The sequence below is a fragment of the Beta vulgaris genome, chromosome 6 (genome assembly GCF_026745355.1).
Source record: "Beta vulgaris subsp. vulgaris cultivar EL10 chromosome 6, EL10.2, whole genome shotgun sequence".
Classification (NCBI taxonomy): Eukaryota; Viridiplantae; Streptophyta; class Magnoliopsida; order Caryophyllales; family Amaranthaceae; genus Beta; species Beta vulgaris.
This window is the reverse complement of record NC_079207.1, coordinates 64,557,984-64,581,561: the sequence shown is the minus strand read 5'-3', so window position 1 is coordinate 64,581,561 and position 23,578 is coordinate 64,557,984. Positions and strand designations below refer to the sequence as shown.

Here is a 23,578-nt window from a genome sequence, read left to right as displayed (position 1 = left end):
CTATTTGAGTACTTATAACATCAAATATTTTCGAATTTTTTGTACTTCTGTAGATTTTAATACACCTCTTTCCGAAAATAATATATAATATTTGTCAAATGTTCTAAAATAGAATTTGATTTTCCAAAATTTCTAATTATACTGCTGATGTTATAAAGGTTTCAGTGTAAAGGAATGAATACTATCATAAAAGGCTATTATTTTAGGTGAAAATTATAAGGGGCTGGGTCAATGAGTAATAAGTAGGTTCCCAAGATCACAAAAAGTGTGTACAACCTCTCAACTCAAACTAGAGTTGTCAAAAACTGATCCAATCAGCGTCCAAATCGACTTGACAAAAGCTTGGATGACTTGATCAGAATAAATTTAGAATAGGCCGAGCAACAATTTTAATAACTTGACCCAAGCATGACACGACATAATAATGAAAGTCGAACTTGATCCGACCAAAGAATGATTGATACCAAACTTGACCCGACGTGGATGAATCTACTTGAACTTGAAATGAACCAAAACTAACTTGACTCAATCTTGGTTGAACCTGACAAAAATTCGACACAATCTCTGAATTCTCACCTCTATCTGAACTAAAAGAAATACACTGGGGAGTCACAACTCAAAACTTTACTTACTAGTTACTACTACCAATCAATCCCTCAAATAGTAAAGAGAATGAGTGGGGAAAAAAAGAAAAAAAAGGAAAGCTTGCCTTTTAATTCTCTATAAACGCTTCCCTCCAAAAGCCCCATATAGTTTGTGTTGCCTTATTAGCCAAAGTGTTGACATCCTAAAATCAGATAAAGCTCGGTTTCAAAATTGCAAAATGAAAAGTAATTGTAAATTGTGCGCTTTTGTTGGCATCAACTTATAATTGTTAAAGTCATCGGGTAATTCCAATAATAAATTGATGCCTAATCAAAGTTAAGCTAGTACTAAATCCGAGTTAAGTTGGTACTAAGTTAGTTTAGTATCAAATTGACTCTTACTTGTTACCAAATTACTCTGAGCGTGTTCGGCATCAGTAGTTGTGGTGGTACCCTTTAGATGTGAGGGTAGCTGTTAGCTGTTAGTGGTTGATGTGTAGCTATTAGTTGTTAGATGTCAAATTGGCGGTATAATATGCTGATGTTCGGTAAAACAAGTTGTCAGAGTAGTTGTTTACAAATAACTAGTCAAAAACTCAAATAAAACTTTAATACTTCCTCTGTTTTCTTTTAGATGTTACACTTTTCAAATCACGGACTCCTAAGTAATTTTTGGAGAGGACAGAACTAGAGAGAATGAAAAACAAAAGGTTGCCATGTGAACATATGATAGGAGAGAGATAGAGAGAAGTTATTACCCAAAATAAAAGTGTAACATCTTATTTAAAACTTCCTAAAATAGAAAGTGTAACCTAAAAAAAAATGGAGGAAGTATAAAATTCATAGACCACTAAACGTTGCTCCAAAAACTACTAATTTGCAGCTTTTGACAAATAATATCAAAACACTACTTCTACCACTAAAAACTACTTATATCACTAAAAACAGCTACTCGAACCGCTAATAGCTAACAACCAACAACTACCCAACAACTACTTTTGCCAAACAAGGCCTTAACCAAACACTCCATTTTTTCTTAAGTATTATAACCGAATCATAATACTAAAAGCTACCTCAAAAGCTTGGTGCCAACATATTTGTACGAAATTGCTTTGCCTTGAGTCTTGAACCTTGATCACATAGTACTTTATAATCGTATTAGATACGTCAGCTTATTTTACTTGCTGACTGATGTAAATGATTTCTTCCTTGTTGAAAAGATAAACAAGAGTTGGGTTAACTCTCGCTTTATCTTCCACAATCCCTCATTTTCACATATCAACAACATTTTATTTGAGGTAAATTATCTATTTTTCTCTAACAATTGTGTTATGTTATTGCCTTCTATTTTAATTTTTTCTTTTTCTTGTATTTTTTTTCAATTATTCAATTATTTGTTTTTGTTTTTAGTATAGTTTTGTTTTTCTGATGAGAATTATCTATATTCGTTACTACATTTTGTTACTACATTTTGTAATTAACTCTAATTATTTTGTAACATATAATTACCTGTTTGAGTAGATAATATTGTTATATTGACTTGACATTAAAATATGGCGAATTTATAGTATCTCAAAAATATTCACAATAACTTCATATTTAATGTCATTCAATATTATTTTATTGTAACCTTCAGTAATAGTATAGTTCTACTACTATTTCTTATTATATATTTTGTTTTGATTGTTTAATTAAAGAATCCCCTTATACCAATTGGCTAAAGGAAACAACAGATTTTTTTGGATAAATATAATTGAAAGCTCTTTTTTTTTAAAAAAACTTAAGAATATATCCTTCCCTTCGAGGATGATTAATGTTCTGTTAAAATGTTCGAGGTTGAATATGATGCTAATGTTTAATTGATATAGAAGTAATTCTAGGGTGGGTGGGTGTTTGGGGTCGGGGGTGGGGTTGGGTTTCAAGTGTTGAAATTGTTGACATTTGATTTTCGTATCGAAATTGTAAAGCGAGTGAAAAGCCGACTAGTTTAGGGCCCATTCGGTTATCGCGGTATGGCAAAAAGTCATATGCTATAGGTTGTATAATGAATTTAAAACTAGTCATACTTATTTTGGTCGTGTTTATTTGGAAAACTAACAACAAAATAGAAAAACTAACAACAAAATAGTGCAAACTTCCTTTCCTTTTTCTATATTTAAGTTTTTCGTTTCCAAATACACTAAAACTTTGAAGGGAAAAAAAAAGGATAAGCGTTGGGCGAGCTTTGACCTTATGTTATATGTACAAGTTACAACACGAAAGTTACTATTTTAGGATAATTATGAACATGGATACAATTATCTTGCACAAAATATATTAGCCTTTTTCTAGATTTTTACTACCCATGCCTTCCAAAATTAGTTTTGACATACCTGCATAGAGCATAGTTACATCGTCCTAATGACTTTCCTTCATACAAAATAGGGCATGATTTTGCTAAAATAAAATCCTTGTAATACTTGTGTCATTTTCACCCTTTCTCCACATAGAACAAAATAGATTAGGTAAGATGATGTATTTATTTGATGTATATTGATAAATGTAAATTTTTTGTAACTTTTACAAATATTTAATTGAAGACGTTACTAAACGATATAGTGCATTGACAAGCGTGAAAGTCAAGACGTTGCAATTGATATAAAAACAATTAGCAGCTTCTTTTTATTGACGGAGAAAACCATGTTACTCTTCGTTCAAGCTTCTATGACACCAACTATCATTTTCGTCTTTGGGCGCAAGCAGCCGTACGAACTAAAGCGAGTGGAGTCTACAACACTAACTCCCTCTCATTTTTACAGTTAGTGTTGTGGAGTCCAGTGGCTCTAGTTCGTGTTGCTCCATGTACAAAACCTATAGTTGGTGTTATATAGGCCAAAATTCCTTTCAAAGAAAGGATGTCCTTTTGTAGTGCAAAAGTTTCCATAGGATTCTATAAGAATGAGTTTCAACTATCAAAAAGATGAAATTCCAGGGTATCTAGTCGGTTTTGTGAAGCTTAAGGGATGAAAAGGAAGGACTCACAATCTAACCATTTTAGATTATGAAAGAGTCCTCGAGACCTTGGCTAGGGCTCAGTTGTTTTGCAATATTTATAGGCGACTGGCAGAGACACAGAGTACAATGTGAAATAAACTCTTTTACCTATATATACAAGGAAAGGAACTATACTTGAGCTAGTTGTACTTTGCTGTATTAGGAAATAGCCAGATAGGGAATCTGTTGCTGATATGCTCACATACAAATGGGTTGCTGACATTTTATATGAAACCTGATATAAGTTTGTTTAGTCACTCGAGGACCTCAGTTCACTCCTTTCATATGTGTTCTGAGTAGTAGGATTACTTTGTTGAGGATGTTCTAAATCTGAGCAGAAGTGTGAGATAACTGAAGCAGTGCAAACCAGGAACTTATAGGACGTCCTATATCTTCTACCTTAAATCTTCATAGAAGTCGTTCTATGTGAAAGTGCGAGGTAAGTGAAATATCAAATATCTAGAATAGCAGGAGGAAATTTTGTTTAACTTTAACCAGCAAATCTGCAATACTGAAAACATCAGCTCAGGCAAAATATTCTCCTTCTGTGTTTTATACAATGTCTGAAGAAAGTACAATCTAAAATCCATCACAAAACATAGCAGAAAGTGTTGTTTAGAAACCAAAGAACGAATACAAAAGAGATGAGCTTTCTAACTGAGGTACTTAATCATTGGGTCTTGGGTATATATGTGGAGCCTGTCGGGACGTTATAGGAAGCTTAGTGACGATGTAGGGCTTGTGGAGTCAAGGTACGAGGATTAGATATATATGAGCTCAAAGTTATTAAAATCGTGATTCAAATCTTAAAATCTTACGATTTTACGATTCAAAATACGGTAGACGATTCGATTCGCGATTCTAAACGATTCTATACATTTCTGTTGACTAGCGAAAACCTCGCAAGTTTAAATCATGCTAATAAAGAAAATAAGAGATATATATTGTTAGTTATTGCCAATATTGTGGGTAAACAACTATTTTTTTTCCAATTTTTAGGTCTTTTAACTTATAATTTTAGCATGTTCAATGAAGATTGAGTGCAATATCTTAATGATACATGTTTGTAGAATCTTACGATTCTACGATTCGATTTTACGATTCGATTCTAAAGGTTGTTTTCGATTCAAACTAGAATCTCGATTTTAACAACATTGTGAGCTACCATTGTTCTTAACCTGAGACAACAACATTCCAGCCTTCCATTATCTCTTGAAAAAATGTATTTTGTATTCTAACCATTGTTTCATTAAATGTATGAAATTGAGAAACACGGGATGAAAAGTGTGCCTACCGTTGTACTTCTTCGCTTATGCTGTATGTAGCTTATATGTTGCGAATTAGTTTGTTAAGTACTGAAAATCTGAACTTCATCACTATAACTGTGAAAGCTTCATGAAGGTATCCCTTGCTAATTGGTGACATATCAGAGAGTTGTCACAGTATTTTCTGGTAGTAATTTTCAGTCAGTAATCCATCACAAAACATAGCAGAAAGTGTTGTGTAGAAACCAAAGAACGAATACAAAAGAGATGAGCTTTCTAACTGAGGTACTTAATCATTGGGTCTTGGGTATATATATGGAGCCTGTTGGGAGGTTCTAGGAAGCTTAGTGACGATGTAGTGCTTGTGGAGTCAAGGTACGAAGATTAGATATATATGAGCTACCATTGTTCTTAACTTGAGACAACAACATTCCAGCCTTCCATTATCTCTAGAAAATATGTATTTTGTATTCTAACCATTGTTTCATTAAATGTATGAAATTGAGAAACACAGGATTAAAAGTGTGCCTTTTAGAGATTTTGCCTGTTCTTATGCTTAAGAAACCATGAGACTTGCCCTATTAAGGATTAGTTTGAGTTGCTTGATCAGCTCTATTTAATGTGTTACAGACTTATAGGTTATGTAAATGGATGTAAGAGTAAGACACCTCCTTATCTAGGTATTTTACCAAAGATTCCCGCGCTTCTTTATGTTGATATACAGTTTCCATGGCAAATAATCTTGTGTTAATACCAGTGTTCATGTTTTACTTTGTTTCTTCCAACTGATAACATTGTCCTAAGAGCAGATTTTGTAGTCTTCTATTTTTTTATGAGCCGTTGTGCTTCTTAGCTCTAGCTATCTGGCATACACATGGTAGAACCTTAAGGAACAGGAGGACAGGGTCGACCCATTAAGTCAAAATCCGAAGAGAAGACTGTAGACGGGATGTGGAGACAATACTGATAAATAAGTATATGAAACTATGCAAGAAATCACTGATCAACATGATGTCATGATAATCTATTCTGCCTTTCAGCAGGTATTCTTTTGCCTATGTTTTTTTGGTATAATTCCAGACTAGTTTTCTTATTTCGTTTTTCGCTCATGATGTATGTAGCTTATATGTTGTGAATTAGTTTGTTAAGTACTGAAAATCTGAACTCATCACTATAATTGTGAAAGCTTCATGAAGGTATCCTTGCTAATTGGTGACATATCAGAGAGTTGTCACAGTTTTTTCTGGTAGTAATTTTCAGTCAGTAGTGTACTCAGTTAAGTTGCTAAGAAGTTAACTGAGAAGAGAGGATGCTCGGATGGGATATGTGCCTTTTGGTGACCTGAGATTATTTGAGCTTTTACAAGTTATTAGGTTACTGGAGATATATATAGTTGTGACTTGTGAGTACGTTTGGACCACTGTAAGATGATCTCACATTGAAAGTTCATGGACCTATTGTGCTCTTTATATTATTTGGCTTCAGTGTAAGGTTGTCTCTTCGAAGACATCTGAAAAAATTGGAACAATACAGCTAAGATTAGCATGGCCCCTGCGCAAGGATGACACGCACAAATCGAGAAATAGTCCATATTTTGTGGTTCAACTAATTCTCTTGTCTCCTCTGTTTCTGTGATGGCAAAAATCGTTGCACGTAAGTCAATTTCCTGTTCTTGCTTTTGTTTTTTGTTGGTGAAAAGGGTAGTGCATTGACATAAATTACAAATCAGTCTTGGCCATGAAATAGCCTCATACAATCAAGATCCACAAATGTTTCACAAAAACTAGGCATAATGAGAATGTCTCTAGTTTCATTAAGCATACAAGCATTCTTCCTACAATCTTTAGCCATTTCATCTGCCACCCTATTACAAATCAGTCTTGGCCATGAAATAGCCTCATACAATCAAGATCCACAAATGTTTCACAAAAACTAGGCATAATGATAATGTCTCTAGTTTCATTAAGCATACAAGCATTCTTCCTACAATCTTTAGCCATTTCATTTGCCACCCTATTATGCTCCCGCCTCGCGAATACGAACTGGAAAGTTTGAAACCTCTTTTGCCACTCCCTGCATTCATTTAAAACATGACAGTAAAAATCTCGGCCAATATATACCATGTTCATCAAAGTAATCACCTGCTTGTTGTCGGAAATAGTGGTGATATTGTTGAGGCATACCTTATGCGCAAACTGTAGTCCCTCCAGGATAGCTAAGAGCTCAGCCATTAGGACGTCTTTAGCATATATGGATTTTTGAAACCCCCCCAGCCATTCTCCTTTATGGTTGTGTAAAACTCCTGCAATACCCGTTAAAAAACTCTTGGTAAGAAAGGAGGCATCAACGTGAATGTAGAAACAAGTAGGATCTCTAAAAATACTGTGTTCAGGTTGTGTTGGTTCCATATTAACAATTTTATAAGATGCAAGGAAATCACGAGCTGCATAGATAGCTTTTCTAAGGGTGAGTTGCAGTTGCGGAACATTTTGTTTTTCAAAAATAAACAAGTTTCGGTTTTGCCAAATTTCATAACAAATGAACGGGAATAAAGTCGCCCAACCAATGATCTGACTCTCTTCATAGCACATGACATTCTCTCTTAGCCACTCATGATCATTGTCCTTCCACACAAGTGGAGGTGCAGCACACTCCCAGACACACTTAGCATGGTCACAGTCCTTGATTACATGATACGAGGACTCATCTTGCCTATTACACATGGGACAAACTGGGGAGGGTACAATCTTTCTAACCCACAACATCTTTCTTGTTGGCAACCTATTTTTCCACAAAAGCCATAGAAAGAATCTAAGTTTAGGTGGGAATGGGTTCCTCCAAATGTTCAGGTGGTCGGTTGTGGAGTAGTCAAACAAGGCCAAATACGCACTTTTTAACGAGAATTGATTGTCACTTACAAACGAGGAGCACGAGTAATCAGGCTCCTGAATCTCTGCTACAGCCAAAGATCAATAGTATTAGTATTAAATCTCTTGTCTCCTCTGTTTTTATGAATGCACAACTGACTGCACATGATAATTGAAAACACAAAGTAGCACCTAAAAGTGTCTCTTCCTGTATTATGCTGTATTGCTGTATATCCCAAAATCTTATTATTCATGATGTCCCACATGAACTGGGAAACAATGAGCCCATCACAAGTCAAGACATAAATATAGGTTTCTTAATTGTGAATACTCATACCTTTCTCGGCCTTTTGGCTAAGATCAAGTGTAGTATCTGTTCTTATCAGTTTAATATCTGATACGTGGGTCATTGACCCACAACGATATTAAATTTATTTTTTAAGGGGGAGAATCCATCACAGTAGCTTGCTACTGGGATTCTTAAGTGTCGCCCATGCGTTGCACTACTGCACGGGCCAGGCACATCCCAACAAAACATTTATATAGAAATTGATTAAGGCAACATCACATGAATTACTCAAAATAAGATGTCTTCCCGAGTTATTCATCTTCCTGAGTTATTTTACTGAAAATAAAATGTGATGTCTTCCTGAGTTATTCATCTTTGACAAGTCACCAGGCTTTACCTCTAAGCCTCAAATTGTGTGTCTTTCCTCTAAGCCAACTTAGTTCCGCATTTACTTCAGCATGCTTGGATTGGGGAATGCGGATGATGAATTTAGGGGGTAATAATGAAGACAAAATTGAGAGAATATAGATGAGTATATAGACCGTGTTAAATTGGACCAAGGTAGTGATAATGCGAGGAAGAGGGAGGCTAAAGGAAGCTGTTACCCTCATTTTGGGGTAATGCATTATCCTAGGGGGTGGTGGGTATCTATTACACCCAAAATGAAAGTAATAATTTTCCCGTTCCTCCTTACACAATCATTGCTTCATTCTATCTGCCAGACTACCACCACCTCTGTGCACCCTCACTTTCTTTATGATTTTTTTCCTATTACCTTTGATCTAGGCATGCCCTTGGCCCCCTTAGTGTGCTCTTAATTGTTTGAGTGAACTCCAGCCTCCAGGTCTTCTATTAACGCTAAGAGATTATAATCAGTTTACATGATTGCTTCTCCAATTAGCATAATGGTACAAACCTAACCTAACACCTCATATAAAATGGAACTTCCTCTTTTCATGTTGGAGTAAGTGGCCTTAATGACATGAATGCAAAATGCTGTGTCACGGAAATGCTTAGACTCCAAAATATGTACTCATACAAGCTTGTGCTCTAGTGTGCACCTATAGTTTTATCGTAAAGAAAATTACATTTGCTAGATAAATATTTCTTTTCACAAAAGACAATGCAAAACTCCTAGAAATGGAATACTAGCATTATGACCTACACAATGAATCTTCATCATGCAGGACTTTTAAACAAATTTATCCTAGCTAATTTCAACTAGAATGCTATGTAGGTTCACTATGATGCATGACTCAACATAAAACTACAGTGCACTGCAAAATCTAGTTCACTCCGTGTCAATATATTCATTTAGTTCGACCTGCACTGTACACAGATTCCTTCCAAACCATTAGAACAAGTTCCTTGCTTTTAGTCTGACCATTTCTTCCATGAAATCTATGTCAGCACCTGCCCAAGTTTATGTCAGCACCTGCCCAAGTTTATGTCAGCACCTGCTCAAGTTTATGTCAGCAGCCACCATCCATCAGCCACATATTGCACCATCAAACCTTTTGTTCCATGCTCACACGTTCCATCATATCAACATTGCTCATGTTCATTAATTCTAAGGTGCACATATGAATACACAAGTTTGCTTGATAATTACAATTGTTTGCAGTCATCAAAACATTACATTACTCAACACCCTCTTGTTCGATGCACGTGCAAGTTTTTCCATTCGATTAGGTGGAATAAGCCTTGTAACATTTGTTCCCATGTTAGTATATGTGCCATGAAGTTGGAACGGAATAAGGTCAATGTTTTGGTAGCTAGTGTAGAGTTTGTTACCAACTAATTTTTATGGGATAAAATTGCCTTCATGCCGTCTACTTGGTTCCGTACTTCCGTTCCTTGGGGGTCAATTTCAAGGCTGTTCTTGTCTCATGTACATAGTGGCTGGCAATATAATTAGTCCGGTAGAAATTTAAAACTCCTCTGTCCTTGGTGAAAACCTGTCAGTTTCATATTACAGTTTACTCTCTAGTTTCTAAGAGTCATGCAGATTTTGACCTCTCTCTTAATTGGATTGTAACATTCTTTTATGTTATTGCTGTTGGTTGTCTTAGATGAAAAAATTTCAAATATATTGTCTCGCAGTAGCCGATTAAAGAGTTTTTTTTGGTTACATATTGTTGCTAGTAGGACTTACTTATTTTGGATGAGACAACAGGACTGTGTAACATCATGCTGCTTCAGCTTGCAGTTCCTCATTATGTAGGAGACATCTCCCAGTATTGCACTGACTAGAAATAGAGACATATCCTTACTCTTGGGTTACTTCACTTATAAGATGGCCTTATGGCATATATATGATGGGAAATCAAGTATTTGCTTTGAGTAAGCTGTGTTACAATCTTATTGGACTATTTATCTAGTAAGAACATAACTTTTATGCATTACAGAGTTGAGAAGTGTGCTTGTAGAGATTTGTCTGGTCATTCAGAGATTTTCTTATTGTCCTTAAGAAGCCATCAAACTTAGCCAAATCAAAGATTAGCATCAAGTTTTGGACATGCTTTCGTTATTTCTATCACTTGTTTGCAAGACTTTTTCCTTTTATGGGATATGTACCTCTTTAGCTGTGATGAATTCATCATGGTTCAACCGTTCAAGTGCATGGCAACATATCCTTTTTCTTCCCCTGATATTTCTACTTCCATCTGATGTTGCTTTTTTTAAGAACGAAGAAAAGAGAGGCTCCTTAGCAATGTGTTTGGATAAACGAAGGGAAGGGACACTGATCAATCAATTTCCTTTATATTGATGGACGAAGAGATAGGGACAGAAACAAAAGGATCCAAATAGCAAACCAGAATCCTTCAAAAATTGTTATAATTGTTAGGGAAAACACAAACTCCTTCTCCCTTCTCCCTTCTCCTTCCTTCACATACCTTCTGTTTCCTTAGCCTCCCTTGAGTCCCTTCCCCTAGCATTGCTCTTTAAGCACACCATAATCCACTATCAACACGTGTCTTTTGATTTTGGGCTATCTGAAATATACTCATCTAGTAAAAGTTGAATAAACATAATTGATGTGCAAGAATGAAATTAGTTCAAAGATAAATGTGATGCCATTGATAACTTATCTACCTCACTTTCTGTTTTGCAGCAGATTTATATCTGTTTGTCTATTTGTCTATTTGTCTTATTGCAGACTGTATCTTCCTTCAGTTAGCTATTGATAAATTTTTCAGTTTGGTGGTACCACATTGGAAAGATGAAGGATTTGGCCAAAGCGACAAGTAAATAAAAAGAGGTACCTGAGACTAAGCAAATCATACCTTTCTCGGCCTTTTGGCTAAGATCAAGTGTAGTATCTGTTCTTATCAGTTTAATATCTGATACGTGGGTCATTGACCCACAACGATATTAAATTTATTTTTTTAGGGGGTGGATCCACCACAATAGCTTGCTATTGGGATTCGCAAGTGTCGCCCATGTGTTGCACTACTGCACGGGCCAGGCACATCCCAACAAAACATTATATTGAAATTTACGTTACTTGGATTAGTATACAGAGGATTTTTAAACATCGCCTTGAAATTACTTAAAATCGTCCAAATATATTTTTATAGACAATTTTATCCTTTTTTCTTTTCCACCACCCACCACCCCCACCACTATCCTTTTACCCTCTCCTCTTTTCTACACCACCTACCACCCCCACCACCTACAACCATCCACGCAAAAGAAAACTGATTTTTTTTTATTTAAATGCGAACATTTGGGTCATTCTTATATAGCTTGTTATCTAATATTTTGAACATTCTTTTTGTTAAGCAATGTCTTTCACTACAGCCTCATCACCCTCAAGCTTTAACGAACCTTGGAAGCATTTATATGGAGTGGTAAATATTCAAGTCTATATTAATGAGTAAAATATGTCACTTTCTATGCTTGGATATGCCTGGCACTTTGCTTGAAAATATATCTTGTGGACAGGCTCGTCATGGCAGTGGCAAGAAAACTGAATTTTTTTTTAAAACGCGAACGTCCGGCCAGGACGTTCTCCCCATGGTTCGAACGTCCGGCCAGGACGATCGCCCCATGGTTCTAACGTATGGCCAGGACGTTCTGGCCATGGGGCGATCGTCCTGGCCGGACGTTCGAACCATGGGGAGAACGTCCTGGCCGGACGTTAGCGTTTTTAAAAAAAATTCAGTTTTCTGTGCAATGGTTCTGTGCGAAAGTGGTGGTGGTTCTGTGCGACGAAGGAAGTGGTGGAGTGAGAGTGGTTGGTGGAGTGAGGTGGTAATTTCAATGGAGGTTACATGCAGTCGTGGTTGTAGGAAGAGCTAGTTGGGTAATCTGATAAGCAACAGACTCTAGAATGTTTGACTTTAGACTTGGATTTGTGGCATCTCTTTCCTCCTTATCCTCATCCACTGAATGTTTCGAGTTCGTAGCCCTTTCAAGGGCAACTGTCAAGGTCAATGATAACTAATTAACCTTCTAATAAAAGTCAATACAGTGGCCTAAATGTTATACTTAGATGTCAGGACAATAATCACCCATAAACTACACTACAAAAAACTAACAAGTAATAACCAACAAATAGCATACACACGGTGAAGGTGGTGGCAGCCAGGCAAGGGAGGGGATGGTGGTGGTGATTTAAGGAAAAAAAGAGAGAGGTTATAAATGTAATTTTAATTTTTTTTTGGGGCGATTTTTAGTAATTGTGGGGTGATGTATAGAAGTTCAGTAGTATACATGCTACTTGGACTTCTTAATACAAGTTACAGAGATGCTAATGACATTAAATAAAATTGGATCAGATTTGCTGACAAAGATTTTAGGGGATTTTCAGACTGCTTGGTTGTGTGATTGTGTCATGTTTTCAAAACAATCAGGAATTTGGTGATTTAGGTTGATCATGAACTGGGTTTGGTGCAACATCTGCCAAAACTCTCTGATGTCTTGACCTCAAAATAGGTCAATACTGAATCCTTCACTATTGGTGATAGTTGATAAAAATAGAGTTTCGCTAAACATCCCATTCGATTATAATGGTTTTTAGTTAATATCTATCACAAATGATATCAAAATCGTTCGCAATATACTAGAGTATACACAGCACTTTGAGTCGAGATGTAAGTGTAAAATTCTCAGCTGATAAAGGGATTTAAATGAATAGTGGGGGTTATGAGGGAAGCAATTAAGAGGCTGTCTGGCTTGTTTTGTCACCGTGGATCTCTGATACTTGTTGGCTTTACAAGTGTTTTTTATTTTCTGCTGGTCTAATTCATTATTTTGGCATCTACTGTGTCCATAGCATTGGGTACATCTGATTCAGTATGTGGCTTAGTGATATGTTATAAAATTTCCAGCCCCACATCGGATAATTGCTACAGGGATTTACACATCAAGCCAATCCAAGGGCAAAGATAACACTCGCTTGTTCATCTTCTAAAACAGACTTGAATATGTTCAGTTTACTCTTGCACAAGAATTGAAAAACTTTTTTCTATTTTTTGAACAGAGCATGTATCATTTCATTAAGGTCAGCTCTCGCCTTCTATATTGGTGACCTGTCTTTGAGTAGATTGTACTAGTCTTACATGCACGCAATGCGTGCGATGATGTGTGATAACAAATGAAGTAAAAATAAAATTAATTGGGTAAAAAACTGTTTTTATAGTTTTCTTTCTCAAACAACTAATGTTCAATTTAAATGTCTTACTTCCCCCCTTTTCCATTCAAATGAAACAGTTTGTTATTTTCTTTTCTTTTCTTCTTTTATTTCTTTTTTTTTTTTTTGGTGTCCCCCATGTCTTGCCTTATATAACAGTACAACCTGTATTACCGATTTGCATATCTAATGTTCACTATAAAAGTCACTAGAATCTTGAAGTTAATATCCAATCACAGTATGCATAGACTATGTTATTCAAATGGAACTTACTTTTCTTCACAGCATTGAATGTTTCATATCCAAAAAAGTGCAAGTGCAGAAGCAAGGAACTCAGGTAACTTATAGAATTGACTAGTTGATTTTATTGATATGTTTGGAGATAAAATTGATTAGGGGTTGCGCGAACGCAGACCCCACTAACACAAATTATGACGTACACTCTTCCTCGTTGGGAAGATGTTAGGCAGGCATCCCTCCGAAAGTGCAATGGAGGCTACCTGCCTAGGCCATGAGCCTTCTTGATGTCCCATTGACCCCGCCCAGGTAAGTAAATTTGCCAATGATCCATGCTTTGAATTTATATCTATTTTGTTCTTCCCATTACTGATTGTCATTGATGTGGGACGGAACGTGGAATGTAGAGGTCAAATCATAAGTATCAAAGTCTCTGATGGTGACAATGAAGTAGCTAGCATCTTAAGTTCTCACCCTGTGATATAGTGTCACGGTAGAAACATATCCTAATTTCTCATGTCATGCTGTCTTGCTCTCTTTCCAGGGCACTTGCACTCAGGAGAAATCTAAGAACACTTGAAGTACGTAACGAAGTCAACGTGGTGCTTTAGAGTTGAATCAAGGTAACATGGTTATCTTTATGTTTGCTTGAAGCCCACAAGAAATCCAGTTTTTTGGGTGTGAAAGAGTTGCGTGGAAAGCAACACCTGATAGCCTCGAAGAGCAACCGAAGACCAAAGTGCGTTTCAGTTTTCTTGTCCTTCAATTCCATGAAGTTTATTGTCTGTTTCTTAGGGGAATAATTTGAGGGTTTCTTGGGGATATTAATAAAACATTATATAGGAAATTCAACCTTTGTATATGTCTTGTGTTCCTCCATTGAAATGAAACAACCTCTCCATCCCCCCCCCCCCCCGTAGAGTAAAACCATGTAAGTCCTTGTGTTCATGTTTCACTCTTCTTTGTTTTCTCAATTGATTTTTAGTTGTTGTCTCAGCTCTGCACAAATCAGACGCAAACCACACTTTAGCTCATAGCAGTCTTCTGCATTTTGTTAAAGATGACGCTGGTCTAGGTTAACTAACTTTGTGCTAGTGCTTGACAATTAGTTGATCATTTTTGGGTGGTGCTCAGTTGCAATATAATGTCACATGCTTTGGTAGTTTTGTTCCATCCAACTACTTTGATATTTTACTTCATGAAGGAGATAAAGGATCCTTATTCCTTACTTTGTTGCTTTCTGTGTTGCATTATGCTAATTGTTGTTGTCCGAAATGTATCTAATAAGATATATATTTGCCTAAAATACATCTGACAGTGTTTAGTTGTAGAATCTCTGTGATTGACGCCGTTAGAATATTTTCACCCCTCACCCACTTCTGCTGTTCTCTGATTCTAGTTGCTGCTTTATGCTTATGTCTATAGCAGGCTTTGTATTTCTTCTGAAATTCTGTAGGAAAATTTCCTGTTTAAAGTGATCATTCCATGCAGCTGATGTTGACTCTATCACACATAGGAAACCCGCTGTTGAGGCTGGAATGACCAGAAAAAGAGAGGTATGTAAGATTAAAAAGCATACTTATTCTTTATTGGTCTTGTTGGCTACCATCAAGTGTAGTATCCGTCTTACCAGTTAAATATCTTATGTCACAAGAGTGGGTTGCATAGTCTTAAAGTTACCCATAGCAAGTTAGCTGCAGATCAGAAAATTCTCGAAATATCATTTTGGAAGTTCTCAGTGAGTAATTTACTTAAAAAGTTGGGTAAAAATTGAATGAAAAGGGACAAGCTGAATCTAATGTGGAGTAACCTGATCATCTAAACTGTCTAATCAAAGCTGGTTGAGATATTAGGCTTCTTTCCAATGGTGTTTTGTTTGCAAGGTTGGCTGCCAACATTTGCATCAATCCCATGTTCGTGCTAGTACAGTCTGAGGTTTAAAACCTAAGAGTCCCACATTGGTGATTTAACAAACTAGCTATTAGTTTATAAGCTAGAGGGTGCAACATTAAATTGTCTCTTCGGAGACATCTGATAAAATTGGAACGATACAGAGAAGATTAGCATGGCCCCTGCGCAAGGATGACACGCACAAATCGAGAAATGGTCCAAATTTTTTTGGCAAATTTTTCCCCATCTAGCAGATTTTTTTCTCCAACCTTTTTTGGCAAATTTTCCCCATCTAGCAGATTTTCTTCTCCAGCATTTTCTGTTCTAATCTGAAGCATTCTGAAATCTGAGGACATGACAGACTTATTCGACCTTTAGATAGCCTTGGTGATGTATTACATTTTCTATCTTTTCACACATACATTACTGAAAAAAGGATGAGAATCTTTCGTAAGTGATGGATGAAAAATCACCAGTTGGAGAAATTATTGTCCTCTCACCTGAACATAGCCTAACTTTAAACTTCTTTTTCTAGAGATCGAGATCATTCAAAAACAACTACACATCATCGAAGCTTTTAATTTTATTGATGCAAGCTCCTTTGAGGATTTCTTCCTCCAAAGATAAACGAAGGCGGTATTTGGACAGTTCGGACACTCAGAAAAGTTGTCTCATTGGTTTACTAGTTATCCCCAATTGGAAGCTTTTCTCAATCTCGAAGAGTTATCAGAGTAGGTAGTTCTAATTTAGCACTAGAAAAGGATTCTAATGTTTTCCGAATTAGGTGACTGTGAAGCTTTAATATGATTTTTTCTTTTAAGGGGGATGTCATTTGTAAATTAACTTTCATCATCTGAGAGGTGGATGTATCATCTGGCATTCCTTTTTTTTGGAATGGAAAATAATAAACCTGTAGTTATCTTATATCCTTTTAAAGGAAAACAGAAGATTACTTTAATTAACTTACAAAACACTTACTTAACATAAAAAATTAAATTGAACTTATCATATTCACTGATATATCATTGATTCCATTGAAACAATTAGCTGAAATCTTCACATTGAATTAATGGAAGTTCCTAATAGAAAGATGAAATCTTCTTATTGAATTAATGGAAGTTCCTAGTAGGAACTCCCTCCAAAAATAAACGTATGCCACTGAATGCAGCGAGCACACGGTATTCTTTAGTAAAAGGCGAAAGAATAGTTCGCTCTGTGCTCAATGCATGGCTGCGTGAATGTACCAATGAAAGGCACAGGAATTTATACTGTAGTTCTAGCTTGGTCGTTATACCTGACTGATGTGGGGTTCCTTGATAGGGCTATAAGGAAATTATTATCCACCATAAGACCACAGCACAGAAGTACTCCCTCTTAACTTAATGTTACAGATTGTCTGGATATTTTGTTAGGCTCTTATATAACATCCAAAGTTCATATGTTTGCCGGCTCTACCTGAGTCAGGCTATGACTGGATCTGCTGTATTGTTTTATATTTTTATGTGGTAAAAGAATTCAACGTGGATGGCCGTCACTTGGAATTGTACTAATTCTCACATTTTAGTTATTTGCATTTGTGTTCTTTAAGTTTTTTGCATAATTGATAAATTTCTAGAAATAGCTAACCAATAAGCAACTAAGCATCTCAACAGATTAAGCCATATGAGCCCTCACTGTTCTTGACAAAACTATGAAATTGGTGAAGCCAAATGCCGTGTCATTTGAGGAGGAACCCTGGTGAATGGGATTGTGGGAAATCAATGTTTGATTCGGAATTCATTTGGAGTGCAAGGATTCTCCAGTAAGGGTATTCTTTTAGGGTGATTATATACTGAATAAGGGAATCGTACAAAGAATGTCTACAGGAATATATTGATATATTGGCATAAGTCAACCTAATTTTAGCTTCTCTGTTACAGTCATGAATGGTAGGTTATTTCTACCAGTCCAAAATATTCTTGGACTGTTGCTGCCTGAGTTTGCATTTCAATCTAACCGAAGGGCAAAGATAATACTTGCTTGTTCATCTTGTAAAACAGTCTTAAGCTTTGTTGCATTACTCTTCTACGGAAGTTGAAAATTTGGACAGAGCATGTATCATTTCCTTCAGCGATGCCTTCCATTTTGGTACCCGTTCTTTGAGTAGAATACTAGAATGTGTATGAGTCCCGGAGTCGCATAGTTTTATTCGGTGTAGTTCGAAATGATAGCTATCAGAACCTTGGAGCTTCAAAATAACACAAACAAACAATTGAAACTTCTGCAACAGTTAAAAATTCTGATTAGTTTATTGTTTCAAAATTTTGAGATAAAATTGATTTGGGGTTGCGCGAACGCAGACCCCCACTAACACAAATTATGACGTACACTCTTCCACATTGGGAAGATGTTAGGCAAGTATCCCTCGCAAAGTGCAATGGAGGCTACCTGCCTAGGCCATGAACCTTCTTGATGGCCCATTGACCCCGCCCAGGTAAGTAAGTTTACCAGTACTCCATGACTTTAATTTATATCTATGTTGCTCTTCACATTTCTGAACTTCATTGATGTGGGATGGTAACTAAATCTCCGGACACATTTTCGAATTTGGAATTGTGTAAAGGTCAAACCATCAAGTACTAAAGTCTTCGATGGTGAAATTGATGTAGCTTGCATCTAAATTAAAGTTAAACCATGGATTCTCATATCTTAAGCAGAAGCATCTCCGGACGTGTCATATTGTGCGGTCTTTCTCTCTTTGTAGAACACTTTGTTAGCTTGGTCATGCATCTGGGAAAATAGCTAAGAGCACTTGAAGAACGTGACAAAGTCAACAAGGTGCTTTGGAGCTGAATTAAGGTAACATGGTCACCTAAACATCTTTGTAGCTTCTTTACTGTACGATCCTCATAAATGTTTCCAATGTTTCCTGATTATTGGCAATGACATAATCAAAAGTTAAAACTTTGGCATCATAGCACAGGGTTCCAAAGAGTCATGGTACATTAGAGACAGCCTCTTAGCTTTGCCAGGACATGATGGTTGTGTTTTTTTTCAACTTGGCAAGATTACATGTAACACAGTTGCGCCGTCTCCCTAGGTATGATCTGTTCTCGGGTCGGTTGGTCATGGTTATATTTGAAGGCTTTGTTGAATTTGGTTATTTGTAAATATGTTTACAGACTTGAGCTTGTTGCAAATACTATAGTAGAAGAGTTGTTGATACTTGATTTCATGCTTTGGTTTTTGAGCAAAGCATGTACATTAATTCCATTCAGTGAGCTGTGTGGCAATGAAAAGTGTCTAGAAAAAAGGAATTGTTTGTGATAGTACTATTACAATCTGAATTGCAGCTTTCACATCTTGTGCTTGATATTTCAATTCTCTGACACTTAGGTATCTCAAGATTTTGGCTTCTGTGATGGATTGTTCTGAGGCTGTTGCGGACTTGCATATCTTATGCCTAGTGCAGTATGAATCTTCACCATCGGTGACATAATCGAAAAGTAAGATAATATCCTCACTTGTTTTTTAGCTTTTGGTCTATTTTCCTTGAGATTTGGGTGCCTCTTGGCCAGCGTCTTTTCTTACATTTTGAAAAAACAAGATCTTATTTGGTTGTGAAAGAACAAGACTAGTTTTGCCTTGTGAGCTGTAGGCTTTAGTATGCTTAAAAACAAGCATCTTGCAGTTGTTGCATAAGATCTGTTCAGTTTGTATATGAGTAAATCTTATAGAAGTACACAAGTGTGGATGATTCTTTGTTTCTAGGTACTAGTTAACTAACCTTGTGCTGATACTTGACAATGATTTGTTTATTATGGCTGGTGCTCAGTTTTTAATTCATTGCCACTGAAATATTTTCTGCATTCACCTGCTTTTGCTGTGCTCTGATTTTACTTGCTGCTTATGTCTAATTGCAGGCTTTATTTATTTTCTAAAACTCTGCAGAAAACTTTCCTATCTGAATGATCATCCCACGTGTAATGTTGACTCTATCTAACTATTTCGCACAGTAAATCCACAGTTGGGGAAGAAATTATCAGAAAAGTAGAGGTATGTAAGATTACAAAACCTTCTTTTTGCGTCTTGCTGACTAAGAAGTGCAGTATCTGACATATCGGTTTTAAGTCTAGACTCTAGATTTGGAGTTTGTAATGCAATCTTGGGGTTCTGCATTTAAAATCTTAAAACTTACACTGCCACTTCTGATATAATCTTTCTCATTTCACAAGTTGGTGTGCTATGTGTGTATAGACAGTATAGTGTATGTTGCCATGTTAATTATTGGCAGGATCATGGGATGCTTTATGAGATTACCTAAGTTCGAGTCCTCCCCCACAATTTTCAGTATGACACTGTCACTTTTAGGTTTAAAATGAGAAGTGGTATCTCTTGTGCAAGCTTGACTTGCATTATGAGATAACTGATCCAGGTACGTTTGGTTTATTCAAGGTTCTTTTTAAACATCATGTCTATAAACTATAGCTGTGGAGTTGCATAGTCTTAATCTTACCAACGGCAGATCAGAAAGTCTCAGAATATATTCCTTTCTAAAGGGATGTCATAATTTTCCTCCTTATTCCTTACATTCTTCCTTTTAAATTGTGTTCTGCATTAGAAAATGTTTTTGTCCAACCGAACAAAGTCTTACTTAAGAGAGATAATAAATGAGAAGGGAGGAGCCTGTATCTAATTAGATTGGCTGTCTTTTCCTATTTTGGCTTATGAAGACTGCTTTTTGTTAGAATGGACCATGGTGATTTGATTTCCTGTACCTCCATGATTTACCAATAATCAGTCTCAAATTTTTTACCCTCATTTTTGCAGGGCCATCTATATTCCCACCATCCCCCTGTTTTATCTAGTGTTAAACTCTATGTTATTCGGACACCTTTCTTTACCTCAATAATCGGGTGTCGACACGACACTTCACTTGTATACTTCATTTTAAACTAAAAACTTGTCTTTTTTCTACAAAATAGTCGAGTCGGACACTTGGACACCCGTATACGAGTAGACACTCGATTCGTGTCTGAGTAACGTAGGTTAAACTTGGTGTATGTGCTATGAGTTCTCTTATTTAGAGTGGTATTTTGTTTGAAGGTGCATCTAGCCCATGTTGGTGTAGCATGCCTGAAGACATCTAACGTTTGCGAGCCTGTGTTTGCACTTTGCAGTCTGTTTCTGTGATTCTTTGCTACAACTCCCACATTGAACATTTCAGCAACTTTTTCGTAGTTTATTTAACAGAGGCTGCAGCATATGATTGTCTCTTCGGAGACATCTGATAAAATTGGAACGATACAGAGAAGATTAGCATGGCCCCTGCGCAAGGATGACACGCACAAATCGAGAAATGGTCCAAATTTTTTTGGCCTTTTTTGCCCCGTTACTGCAGGTTCTCTTTTTATCCCTCTTCAATCTGTTTTTCTTTTTGAATATGGGGGATATTGAACTGAGGAGAGAATGTTATTCAGCCTTTGATGCGAGGATGGCATACACAAATCGAGAAATAGTACTATAGCCTTTTAGCTTCTTATATTGCCTCCTTCGTTACAAGGCAAGACCACAAACAAAAAAAAAGTATTGGATAGCACTGGTGATATACTTGGGGCGTGTTTGGCAATGATAGTGAGGTTGCAGCTGCTAGATCTGAGAGTGTTTGTTAGTTGTGCTAGAAGGTGTTAGTGGTTAATGTGTAGTTGTTGGGGTATAATATTGGTATTCGTTGAACGAAGCCGTCAGAGTAGTTGTTTACATTTATAAGTCAATAACTCGGAAATAACTTTAATGTAAAATTTATGTGCCATCCACTGCCCCAAGAGCTACACGTTTTAACTTTTGACAACCACTGCTCAAACACTAGTATACTGCTAAAAGCTATCCACACTGCAACCTAACTAAGCACCTCCTATTTTTCTTTTATACCACGCCGAACATGCCCTAGATTCCCACCTTTAGTGACCTGTTTTTGTTCTGTTTGATATTTTATTTACTTTTGCAACCACTAGAGTAGTACAGTGAAATTCCAACAAGTTTTTTTCTTTCCAATTCCCCTGTTATGTTGTATCAAAAAAAAAATATTCTTCATTGCCACCCTCTGCAAATGATTACCAAGAAGCCACCCACACTTATCGGTCACATAAAGGACCTCGCAAAACCCCCTCCCCTTGTTTGTCAAAACAAAGTGTTGTTTTCTGAGGAAAAAGTGCTTTTCCATTTTCCTCCATATGGTTTGTTAAGGGGTGGGGATAGTTTCCAGCAGAGAAAATTTGTTTTTCCATTTTAATAGACTTCCTTGTGTAAAAAGGGAAACCATGTTTAGGAACTCTGTCTAGAAGAGTGATTTTATACTTGAATTAATGGAAGGTCCTTTTAGGCAACCCCTCCAAAAATAAACGTATGCAGCTACGGCCCGTTTGATTAGTGGTACTAAATGGTGTAATGGTAATCTTTTTTAGCATAAATATGTTAAGTAGGTGGTAATGAAACTTTATGTGAAAATATATGTTTTCCTTCATAAATTTTCATTACTACCCAATACCACCTTCTCAAGTGGTAATGGATGGTAACGAAATTTTTAGGGAGTAAATAGGTATTTTGGAATAAAGTAGCATTACCATGAATGTTAACATGGGAATGCCTTTACAAGTTTGTACTGTAAACCATTACCATTACTCCCATTTAATACCGTTAATCAAATGGGTCAACACGGTATTCTTTAGTAACTTTGATAGTCATGTTGTCATGGATGATATAGGTTGTTTTTACCAATTTAAAAACTTGTACATGTTGTAGCCTTGTAGGTGATGGAAAGATCCTGAGAATTGAGATGCTTAAAAGCTTAAGAGTTTATCACACTTTGTGCAAGGATAGCATACAGAAACCGAAGCTGAAGAAATATGCAGTATTTTTCAGTCACTGTATTTTTGTTCCATATTGCAAGAAAATTCAATACTGGTGTTAATGGAAGTTCCATAAAGGAACTCCCTCCAAAAATAAACGTATGCCACTATATGCAGCGAGCACACGGTATTCTTTAGTAAAAGGCGAAAGAATAGTTCGCTCTGTGCTCACTGCATGGCTGCGTACTTTTTCATTGAAAAGTGTCTTCAGTTTTATTATTCATCATGCTTAGTGGGACAATTTCTTCGTCTGATGTGGGACAATCCTATCGTTCCATTGTTCCATATTGTACTTATCTTTGGTATTAGAATACAACACTATGTATCTGGAAAACCAAGGGAATCCTTGTGTTATTGCCATTTGTATGTTGCATTTGGTTGTCGGTATAATTTTCTATAAAATGGGAAAAAAATGTATCAGTAGGAAGAAGGATTCGTGACAATATAGTTGTGTGATTTACCAACTTGGTATTGCGTGTATAGAGATACCAAGTGTTTCTCAATATCTCTGGTTTTGGTGACTTGACATACATATGAAGTAGAGCTGATCATTTTGGTTCGGCCCGATTTTGGGCAGATTTTTTCGGGCCGCGGTCGGGCTCGACCTGGGTTTTTTTTGCCTTTGGGTAAGCCAGAAACGACTTTTTAGTCTATCTTTTGTCCGAAATAGCGGGGTTTGGGCGCAAAATTTCAGCCCGAAATTTGGCCTGGTCTGGCCCGACCAAAGTGTTATTTTTTTTTTTACGCGACCCGACCAAACCCGGCCCATGATCACCTCTAATATAAAGATAGTGTACAATAACTCGTAACTAACTCCATAGCTTTTATATTATGCTATTGTTTTTCTTTTTTTTAGGGTTGGTAATGAAAATCAATGTTGAACCTACC

At 36.5% G+C, this 23,578-nt stretch overlaps 1 long non-coding RNA gene and 9 other non-coding genes across 21 annotated transcripts; 6 read left to right on the top strand and 4 right to left on the bottom strand.

Annotated features, from left to right (window-relative positions):
* Positions 1-1,743: 1,743 nt before the first annotated feature.
* On the top strand, positions 1,744-23,154 carry LOC109135370 (uncharacterized). Of its 12 annotated transcripts, none has more exons than XR_008969734.1 (11): positions 1,758-1,882; positions 5,773-5,925; positions 11,199-11,300; positions 13,962-14,013; positions 14,090-14,652; positions 15,405-15,469; positions 18,547-18,641; positions 18,761-18,882; positions 19,179-19,288; positions 19,734-21,183; positions 22,584-23,154. It is a non-coding gene; the product is annotated as an uncharacterized LOC109135370 (long non-coding RNA). The 12 variants fall into 12 exon arrangements; XR_008969729.1 differs by having other exon boundaries at positions 1,759-1,882; positions 11,239-11,300; XR_008969726.1 differs by having other exon boundaries at positions 1,759-1,882; positions 11,239-11,300; positions 13,962-14,222; positions 14,458-14,652.
* LOC125499138 (U6 spliceosomal RNA) lies at positions 6,377-6,479 on the top strand. The gene has a single exon (XR_007275857.1). It is a non-coding gene; the product is annotated as a U6 spliceosomal RNA (small nuclear RNA).
* On the top strand, positions 8,083-8,279 carry LOC125499259 (U2 spliceosomal RNA). The gene has a single exon (XR_007275974.1). It is a non-coding gene; the product is annotated as a U2 spliceosomal RNA (small nuclear RNA).
* On the top strand, positions 11,322-11,518 carry LOC125499268 (U2 spliceosomal RNA). Its single transcript, XR_007275983.1, has one exon. It is a non-coding gene; the product is annotated as a U2 spliceosomal RNA (small nuclear RNA).
* LOC125499215 (U1 spliceosomal RNA) lies at positions 14,069-14,230 on the bottom strand. Its single transcript, XR_007275932.1, has one exon. It is a non-coding gene; the product is annotated as a U1 spliceosomal RNA (small nuclear RNA).
* On the top strand, positions 15,929-16,031 carry LOC125499128 (U6 spliceosomal RNA). The gene has a single exon (XR_007275847.1). It is a non-coding gene; the product is annotated as a U6 spliceosomal RNA (small nuclear RNA).
* Positions 16,920-17,035, bottom strand: LOC125499291 (U5 spliceosomal RNA). Its single transcript, XR_007276005.1, has one exon. It is a non-coding gene; the product is annotated as a U5 spliceosomal RNA (small nuclear RNA).
* On the bottom strand, positions 18,123-18,284 carry LOC125499226 (U1 spliceosomal RNA). The gene has a single exon (XR_007275943.2). It is a non-coding gene; the product is annotated as a U1 spliceosomal RNA (small nuclear RNA).
* LOC125499130 (U6 spliceosomal RNA) lies at positions 21,054-21,156 on the top strand. Its single transcript, XR_007275848.1, has one exon. It is a non-coding gene; the product is annotated as a U6 spliceosomal RNA (small nuclear RNA).
* Positions 22,756-22,871, bottom strand: LOC125499281 (U5 spliceosomal RNA). Its single transcript, XR_007275995.1, has one exon. It is a non-coding gene; the product is annotated as a U5 spliceosomal RNA (small nuclear RNA).
* Positions 23,155-23,578: the final 424 nt, after the last annotated feature.